The sequence below is a fragment of the Lampetra planeri genome, chromosome 47, assembly GCF_965212315.1.
Source record: "Lampetra planeri chromosome 47, kcLamPlan1.2.h2, whole genome shotgun sequence".
In the NCBI taxonomy this organism is placed as follows: Eukaryota; Metazoa; Chordata; class Hyperoartia; order Petromyzontiformes; family Petromyzontidae; genus Lampetra; species Lampetra planeri.
The window spans coordinates 3,865,305-3,874,857 of record NC_136153.1 but is presented as its reverse complement, the minus strand read 5'-3'; positions in this window follow the sequence as shown (position 1 = coordinate 3,874,857).

Below are 9,553 nucleotides of genomic sequence, written 5' to 3'. Positions count from 1 at the left end.
ATCTCGGAGAGAATAAGGTTACTCCGATCTGAACTCGATAATTTAGACAAGACTCTCTTACAAGCACATTTAATGTTAACACCAAAAATGTCACCTTCTGATTGGAACCACGTTGATAACATGACTTCTGCTTCTGCTGACTCAATGTCAGCCAAATGCAAAGCTAACCTGATTTCTAAATTCAACCTCCTATCTAAGAAGAAACCAGAGCCACACATCGCAAAGCTGGATGTTAACAAGACCGTGATTAATCAGAGTAACATCCCAATTTCTGACAATCTAAAAACGGTACTGGCCAAAGGACTAAATTTCGCCGTCACCCCTAAATATATACCAGTAGAGGATATGATTTCCCAGATTGATGTAGCCCTCAGAGGCATAGGACACATCCATGCGGATGTAGCAAGAGCTGAAATAGCTACTATTCTTAAGAATGCTAAGAAACCCACTAGTAACATCAGCAAAAACGAACGCTCTGAACTCGCGGACCTAAAAAAGAGAGATGATATAGTCATCCTCTCGGCAGACAAGGGCAATGCCACGGTCATCATGGATAAAGATTCATACAACAATAAAATCCTGGACCTTCTTAATGATGGGAGTTACTCCAAAATTAAAAACGATCCCACTAAAAGCCTAACGACGAAAACCAACAGTATCATCACGAGTTCGACTTCCCTAATCGAACCAAGCAAACGTCCCTCTCTAAAACCATCGGCGGCAAGACCTCCCAGACTCTATGGTCTTCCCAAAATCCATAAGGAAGGCACCCCGCTACGACCCATCGTGTCGACGATAAACTCTCCTACGTACAAACTAGCCCGTTTTCTATCAGATACTCTGCTCCCTTTCACAGGCAAGACCTCTTCGGCAGTACTCAACTCAACCCAATTAGTCTCTATGGTTAAGGACATGGTACTATCTCCTGATGACATCCTCGTCAGCTTTGATGTAGTATCTTTGTTTACCAAAGTCCCAGTACCGGACACCCTAACAATAATTGAGGACTTAGTCCAACATGGATTGAATTCTGATGCACCTGCGCTGGTTAGGCATTGCCTCACCAACACCTATTTTACCTGGAATGGCACCTTCTACAAACAGAATGAGGGTACCCCTATGGGCTCCCCCTTGTCACCAGTTATAGCCAACATGTTCATGGAAAAGTTTGAATCAGACGCCATCCAGACATCCACCCTGCGTCCTTCCCTGTGGAAGAGGTATGTGGATGACACTTTCGTCATCTGGCCACATGGCCTCCCAGCATTGAACCACTTCTTGGACCACATCAATTCTAGACACCCATCCATCAGATTCACCATGGAAGTGGAGAAAGACGGTAAACTACCATTCTTGGATATTCTGTTTGAGAGGAGGCCTGACGGATCCTTGGGACATTCTGTCTACAGGAAAGCCACCCACACAGATTCCTACTTGAAACCGGATTCCCACCACCACCCATCTCAAAAGAATTCTCTCATCAAAACGCTATACCACAGAGCCCATGGCATTTCTGACCAACACCACCTGACCGGTGAATTAAGACATGTACATCGGGCCCTCAGGATGAACGGATACTCTGACCGTACTATCCGCCAAGCTGTCTCTCCCACCACACAGAAACAGCCACATGAAACTCCGACCAAAACTATCACGTTACCATACATAGCAGGCGTGACCAAAAAGATCTCCAAAATTTTAAACAAACATAAGATCCAAGTCCGATTCAGTACAGTGCATAAAATCCGTGATCTGATTCCATCTGTGAAGGATGTCGTTCCTGACTTACAGTATCCTGGAGTCTACAAATTGAGTTGCATTTGTGGTGATTGCTACATTGGAGAAACGAAACGTCATGTTTCTGATCGTGTCCGCGAGCACAAGTCAGATCTGAAACACGGCAGAACTGATTCTTCGGCCGTTGCCGATCATTGCTACAACTCGGTGGGCTCTTATGAAATTGTCTTTTCCGAGACCAAGGTTCTCTGCAAACCTCCCGGCTACCATCAAAGGTTTGTACACGAAGCCATACAAATATACAAACACAGACATAATTTCAACCGTGATGATGGGTACAAACTTAGTAATCATTGGAAAGATGTTATCAACCACGCAAAAAAGACTTAATTACACTTTTTTGGACCATCTTATCTGACAGGCACTATTTTACTTTACTTTACCGAGTGTTAACATCCCCAGTGTTTAACAGTACTCTCTTCATTGTTCAGCCAGCATTGGTAGAAACATGGGCATTTTCGTTCTTTTTCTATCATGTGTATCAGGCCTCCCCTCCCCCTCTCTGTCCATTGTGTTGGCGTGTGCAGCAGCAACCGCGTCCAAGCCGTCGTCCATCCATTTGGCCCCGCCCCCCTCCCCCTCCCGATGCGTTGTACGTGGCACTCCGTGCCGTCTTTGAGCCCCGCCCCCCTCCCTCCCGATACGTTCCATTCATTGGCTACCACATTCTGATGAGCTCCCCCTCTCCTCCCCCCTCAACTTGCTTTTAAGGGATTACATCTTGAATCATTGCCTCACTTGATGCAGCTAATCCGGCTGTGACGGTCCCACCTGATGACGGAGACTTGTGTTGCCTTCGAAACGTCGTGATTTTTATTTTATTTTTTTTTTGTTAATTTTGATGTTTTACCTACGTGACTTTACCGGAAAAAACCTAAGAATGTGACCAATACGGTCTGAATTGGTCTGTAATAAGTTAGGGCACTGATATGGCTTCTGTATGTGAATATATAAGGATATGTCACTAAGTCTAAGGGTCTCTATGTGAGTCTATGGGTCTCAATGTGACTCCATATATCTTCGTGGGCTTCTGCACGTGGCAGATGGTGATGTCCAGAGCCATCGCTGCAATTTTACGTCGAGCTTGGTTGATGAGCCAGGTGATCGCATCGGAGCTGCGATGACGATGCCTCCTCCTCCGTCGTGTTTGTGAATCGGGGACGTTGAGTCTCCGTGTTCTACTCCCCGTGGTTCTGTTCTGCGCGGTGTTCACAGTCCCCGTGTTCTACTCTCCGTGGTTCTGTTCTGCGCGGTGTTCACAGTCCCCGTGTTCTACTCTCCGTGGTTCTGTTCTGCGCGGTGTTCACACTCCCCGTGTTCTACTCCCCGTGGTTTTGTTCTGCGCGGTGTTCACAGTCCCCGTGTTTTACTCCCCGTGGTTTTGTTCTGCGCGGTGTTCACAGTCCCCGTGTTTTACTCCCCGTGGTTCTGTTCTGCGTGGTGTTCACAGTCCCCGTGTTTTACTCCCCGTGGTTTTGTTCTGCGCGGTGTTCACAGTCCCCGTGTTTTACTCCCCGTGGTTCTGTTCTGCGTGGTGTTCACAGTCCCCGTGTTTTACTCCCCGTGGTTCTGTTCTGCGTGGTGTTCACAGTCCCCGTGTTTTACTCCCCGTGGTTCTGTTCTGCGTGGTGTTCACAGTCCCCGTGTTCTACTCTCCGTGGTTCTGTTCTGCGTGGTGTTCACAGTCCCCGTGTTCTACTCCCCGTGGTTCTGTTCTGCGTGGTGTTCACAGTCCCCGTGTTTTACTCCCCGTGGTTTTGTTCTGCGCGGTGTTCACAGTCCCCGTGTTTTACTCCCCGTGGTTCTGTTCTGCGTGGTGTTCACAGTCCCCGTGTTCTACTCTCCGTGGTTCTGTTCTGCGCGGTGTTCACAGTCCCCGTGTTTTACTCCCCGTGGTTCTGTTCTGCGTGGTGTTCACAGTCCCCGTGTTCTACTCTCCGTGGTTCTGTTCTGAGCGGTGTTCACAGTCCCCGTGTTCTACTCCCCGTGGTTCTGTTCTGCGCGGTGTTCACAGTCCCCGTGTTCTACTCCCCGTGGTTCTGTTCTGCGCGGTGTTCACAGTCCCCGTGTTTTACTCCCCGTGGTTCTGTTCTGCGCGGTGTTCACAGTCCCCGTGTTTTACTCCCCGCACAGTGCCCGGAGACTTTGTGATTTTTCCATTTGATGCAGTATATGAGCCCAGATCGGACATTTTCGTTGACGGTTACCAACCACCAGACGTGATATAACCTTCGTGGTTCCCATTAATCGATGTGACTAATAACAGTAATTTGCGTGATAACAATTTCAAATGAGTAGGGAGATCAAATTATACACTCTTAATGGCCGTAGAAATTAATGAGTACAGCTGTCCAGCGTGGTCGAGATGTCTCGTACTCCCCCACACCCATCTAATGATCTAAAACGAATATATGTTTAAAGTAAGGTGTAATTAAAACATAAATGAATACGCAAAGGCCAAAAATGTTAGAGGTCAATGAATTGGTGGCGGGGTAGGGCGGGGGTCACAAGACATTTGGACCACACTTAACTAAAGTTTTGCTACCATAGATGGCAGCGACGTCCAACCACACGTGCCTCCAGTCCAACCAGTTTGTCCTGACTCCTGCTGACGTGTCTTTGTCTGGCAGCCTGGAGCACAGGTGGCCGTGGAACTGCTCCACGCCTTAGTCAATCAACCCAGAGCACCTGGGTCTGTCCCGTGACCGACCGCCGACGAATATTCGGCACTTCACGCGGCCTCACGGTGCACCTAGCCTGGCACTCAATGGGGAACGGTTGTTGTTGTTGTGTCTGGCCAGCCACACAAACAATACAAGACCTTCAGTGTCTGCTGATGAGACACCGAAGGTCAAAACCTGTCCAAAGTCAGTTTTTTGTGCTGATTAAAAGATGCATTCCCAGAAGCGTTGCGAAGTTGCTGATGATATGTCTAAAAATACATTATTTTTTTTACGTGGAGAGACACATGTGTGAAGGAGGAAGCGAATTGGCTGCTTCGATTCATTATAACTTAACAGTCTGGGTTGTGACGACGGTCAAACTTACTTGGAAAATGTTAAAAAGTCTCCTGTTACTGGTAGATTTTGCCCCTACTATTAAAACTTCATTCTAGATTTGAAGTTTTCGTGACTGCAAGGATCCATATTATTTGGTTCTTTCGATAAAGTCACGTAGGTGAAAAAATAAAAATAAAATGAAAACAAAAAATATTAAAACTTCACGATTCATTTTGGACTGCAAAATAATAATTTTAAAAAATTCCACCCTTTACTATTCGCAAAAAAACGCAAACACATTTGTGAATAACACTGCCCTCTCTCTGAAAGAAAGCATCTACATACGTTCTAATATATATTTGATCTGTTGCGAGAATTGGATTTTACCTGAAACTTTGCCTGTTATATTATTATTTTTTCCTGTTAAGGCCACGTGTTATTGATGAATGTGTTCAGTTATACATATGATACAATTATAAAATAGGTAACGTTTCAGGCAATGGCCCTTCATACCAGAGAGACTAGAGATAGTTTGAGTGAATATTATGTCTCGACTGTGAGGCCCTGATACGACCAAAGAAAGATTGAGTGCTTAATAGTTGGATACTAGACGGTACACTACACCACATGGCCTTGATCGAGTTAGACCAGAGAGATAGATTAGTGATTGATATCTGAAGACTGCACTGTACACCATATACACCCGTTTCCAGATGAACGGTTTTAAATTGGCATATAAGCAGTCGTCACCCATGAGTAGACATTGAGGAAGAGGACAACCCCCTTTGAAAGTCAAAACGTACATCCATCGTGTTTTTATTAAGGGCGCCATGGTGGCGAGATGTTAACTACCTCGCCTGGTATACAGGAGGTCGTGGGTTAGATCCCGACCCTGACGCCTGCTGCTGTATATTTGGAGTTTGCGTCTCTCTCTCTCATCATCATCATCGTGGCGAGATGTTAACTACCTCGCCTGGTATACAGGAGGTCGTGGGTTCGTCCCGACTCTGACGTCTGCTGCTGTATATTTGGAGTTTGCGTGTCCCTCTCTCATCATCATCATGGTGGCGAGATGTTAACTACCTCGCCTGGTATGCAGGAGGTCGTGGGTTCGATCCCGACCCTGACGTCTGCTGCTGTATATTTGGAGTTTGCGTGTCCCTCTCTCATCATCATCATCATGGTGGCGAGATGTTAACTACCTCGCCTGGTATTCAGGAGGGCGTGGGTTCGATCCCGATCCTGACCCTGACGTCTGCTGCTGTATATTTGGAGTTTGCGTGTCTCTTTCTCTCCCCGTGGTCGCGTGGATTTTCTCCGGGTCCTTCGGGGTTTCCCTCCACATTTAAAATCAACAACACGCGTTTAGAGTATTTGGCTGCGATAAATTTCCACCACTTAGTTGAGCTTATCATTTGTGGCCAGGTGGCTTCTGAAAAAGCGATGTAGCTCAGTGGGCCTTACCTGGTAAAGTAAAAAAAAATTAACCCGTAAAAACAAAGTTTTTCACTCTAAATCGTTTATATGCGTGGCGGCTAGAGTCCTCTCGTCCTCTGGCTTGAGATGGCTGCCACCTATGGGTCAGATGATTGTCTGCCAGCATTAAGCAATAGGTAATTAAATATTTATTTATTTTCCCCTAAACAGTGTAAAATTTAGGAAAATTTTTTTTCACGAAAATTAATTGTCACACACAACGAGTCTGTGTGCAAAATGTCAGCTCGATTGGATCACAGGAAGTGGGTTAAAAAACGACCGAAAGATTTGCACGGTCGTAAGCAAGCAAGCAAGCACGCAAGCAAGCAAGCAAGCGAACTTAATATAAAGGATTTAAAAAAGTTAGAGTTAGTTATAGGTTTATATTAAGGGTGAAATTATCAAAGCTAGCCGATCCATCGGGGTATTCTTGATGTCGGTGGAGTGTGCTGCTCCCAATCGCAAGGTTGTGAGTTCAACTCCTAGTTTTGTGGCTCGACTCGACCCATCATCCCTCCGAGGTCGATAAAAAAACAGGCACCACTATGTGAAAAAGCCAATAGTGGTTGCCCTGTGGATAGACTCAGCCCCGCCATAAACACGTGGAATCTCCACCACTGCATCGATGTTCATTTGAGGAGGGACTCATTTTCGGACGTTTAGTGGCTCACCTCCCTTGTGTTGCCGTTCTCGTCACCGTGCAACACGGCCGATCAGCTCTCGTTTTCCTCCTCCCGTTACGATGTTTCTATTCCATCGCAGGCCTCCCCCGAACAAGAGAGAATTGCCGTCCCAGTGGACTCTGACCCGGTCATAAAGATCGATCACTTCGATTATCTCGGCACGGCTTACATACCGTGTCAACCAGTACGGTTTACCCGTATTCCAGGACAGGGAAATTGAGTAAAAAAACGTTTCTATTTGTTTATGTTTCTCCCTTGTGATGCGACTCTGTAGGATGAACGTTGAGGTGACCAATTAGGTCTGAATTGGTCTGTAATAACGATAAGTGCTTGACAGGTCTGGGTTAATCTCAAAAGCCGTGCGTTGATTGGCTAGTCCTTGCTGACAGGTACGGGTTAATTTCAAGAGCCGTGCGTTGATTGGCCTGTCCTTGCTGACAGGTACGGGTTAATCTCAAAAGCCGTGCGTTGATTGGCTAGTCCTTGCGGGCAGGTACGGGTTAATCTCAAACGCCGTGCGTTGATTGGCTAGTCCTTGCGGGCAGGTACGGGTTAATCTCAAACGCCGTGCGTTGATTGGCTAGTCCTTGCGGGCAGGTACGGGTTAATCTCAAACGCCGTGCGTTGATTGGCTAGTCCTTGCGGGCAGGTACGGGTTAATCTCAAACGCCGTGCGTTGATTGACCTGTCCTTGCGGGCAGGTACGGGTTAATCTCAAACGCCGTGCGTTGATTGGCTAGTCCTTGCGGGCAGGTACGGGTTAATCTCAAACGCCGTGCGTTGATTGGCTAGTCCTTGCGGGCAGGTACGGGTTAATCTCAAACGCCGTGCGTTGATTGGCTAGTCCTTGTGGGCAGGTACGGGTTAATCTCAAAAGCCGTGCGTTGATTGGCTAGTCCTTGCGGGCAGGTACGGGTTAATCTCAAACGCCGTGCGTTGATTGGCTAGTCCTTGCGGGCAGGTACGGGTTAATCTCAAACGCCGTGCGTTGATTGGCCTGTCCTTGCGGGCAGGTACGGGTTAATCTCAAACGCCGTGCGTTGATTGGCCTGTCCTTGCGGGCAGGTACGGGTTAATAGCAAACGCCGTGCGTTGATTGGCCTGTCCTTGCGGGCAGGTACGGGTTAATCTCAAACGCCGTGCGTTGATTGGCTAGTCCTTGCGGGCAGGTACGGGTTAATCTCAAACGCCGTGCGTTGATTGGCTCGTCCTTGCGCTTACCTCTGCTACCCGACACGACCCGAGGCACCCTCGACTTCTCTCGCTGCAGATGACAACCGAGGTGTTCATCTTGACTCGAAGCTTTCGTGGCTGCAAGAATCCATACTCTTTGGTTCTTTCGGTAAAGTCACGTGGGTATATAAAATAAAATAAATCACGACGTCATCAGGTCAGAAGCTTCCCCACCTGATGACGGACGCTTGTGTTGCGCCCGAAGCGTCGTGATTTATTTTATTTTATAGCTACGCGACTTTACCGAAATAACCAAGGTGTGTTCACGGTTTCCTACGCAATGAATCTTTGTACCCAGGGGCCCAAGCTCGGGTGGGGGTAACGGAGTGTTCCCTTTACCCTGCGGTCCTCAAGTCCACTCCCCAGAGCGGTACGTGGCCGATGCCCGCTGGGCAGAGGTCGCAATCGGGTACCCGATACCCGTACCCGTACCCTACCCGACACCCGGCTACCCGTACCCGTTTGCGACCCTGGTGCGGCCGGGTACGGGTAGGCCGTGAGTCACTGGTGAGTAACCGTTTGTCACTCATTCCGGGTAGGGTAGGGTACGGGTAGGGAACGGGTACCCGTACCCGGCCGGGTACCCGGCCGGGTACGGGTAAGGAAACAAAACCCGTTTGCGACCTCTGACGCTGGGATACCCGTACCCGCCGTTCTACGTTCCACTCTATGCAACCAACAGAGTCAACACCTGCCTACGTTGCCTGATACCCACAACATGCCAGGCTGTAAATGCTGGCGTGTTGTGTATCGATGGATAGGTTTACACCATTGGAACCTCATTTGCCAGTAGAAAAATATGTTAATTGTTTTTTTTTTACCAATTATCAACTTCAAGGACAGTGCATGCATTATCAGAGTTATGTTTTTTTGTTTGCATTATGACTGCAGGTTTTGTGGTCTATGCAAACATGACTCCTCGTAAAAAAGGTGTCAGTTTTGTTGCCAGATAAAAGGGTAAAAAAACAATTATCGATGTATAGGTTGTTGGCGAGGCATGTCTCGTGCTGTTTATCCGTGTGTATTGTACTCCTTGTTTTTTTCGGTAAAGGAAAATAAATTAAATTAAATACGACGTTTCGGAGGCAACACAAGCCTCCGCCTTCAGGTGGAACCGTCACAGCAAAATTGCTGTATCAAGTGACGGTTCCACCTGCAGAAGGAAGCTGGTGTTGCCTCCGAAACGTCGTGATTTAATTTATTTTCCTTTTTTTACCTACGTGACTTTACCGAAAGAACCAAAGAGTATGGACCCTTGCAGTCACGAAAACTTCGAATCTAGAGAAAGTGTGTGTGTGTCAGTAGGTCATGTGTCACGTGCTGTGTGTGTGTGTCAGTCAGTCACGTGTCTCGTGCTGTGTGTGT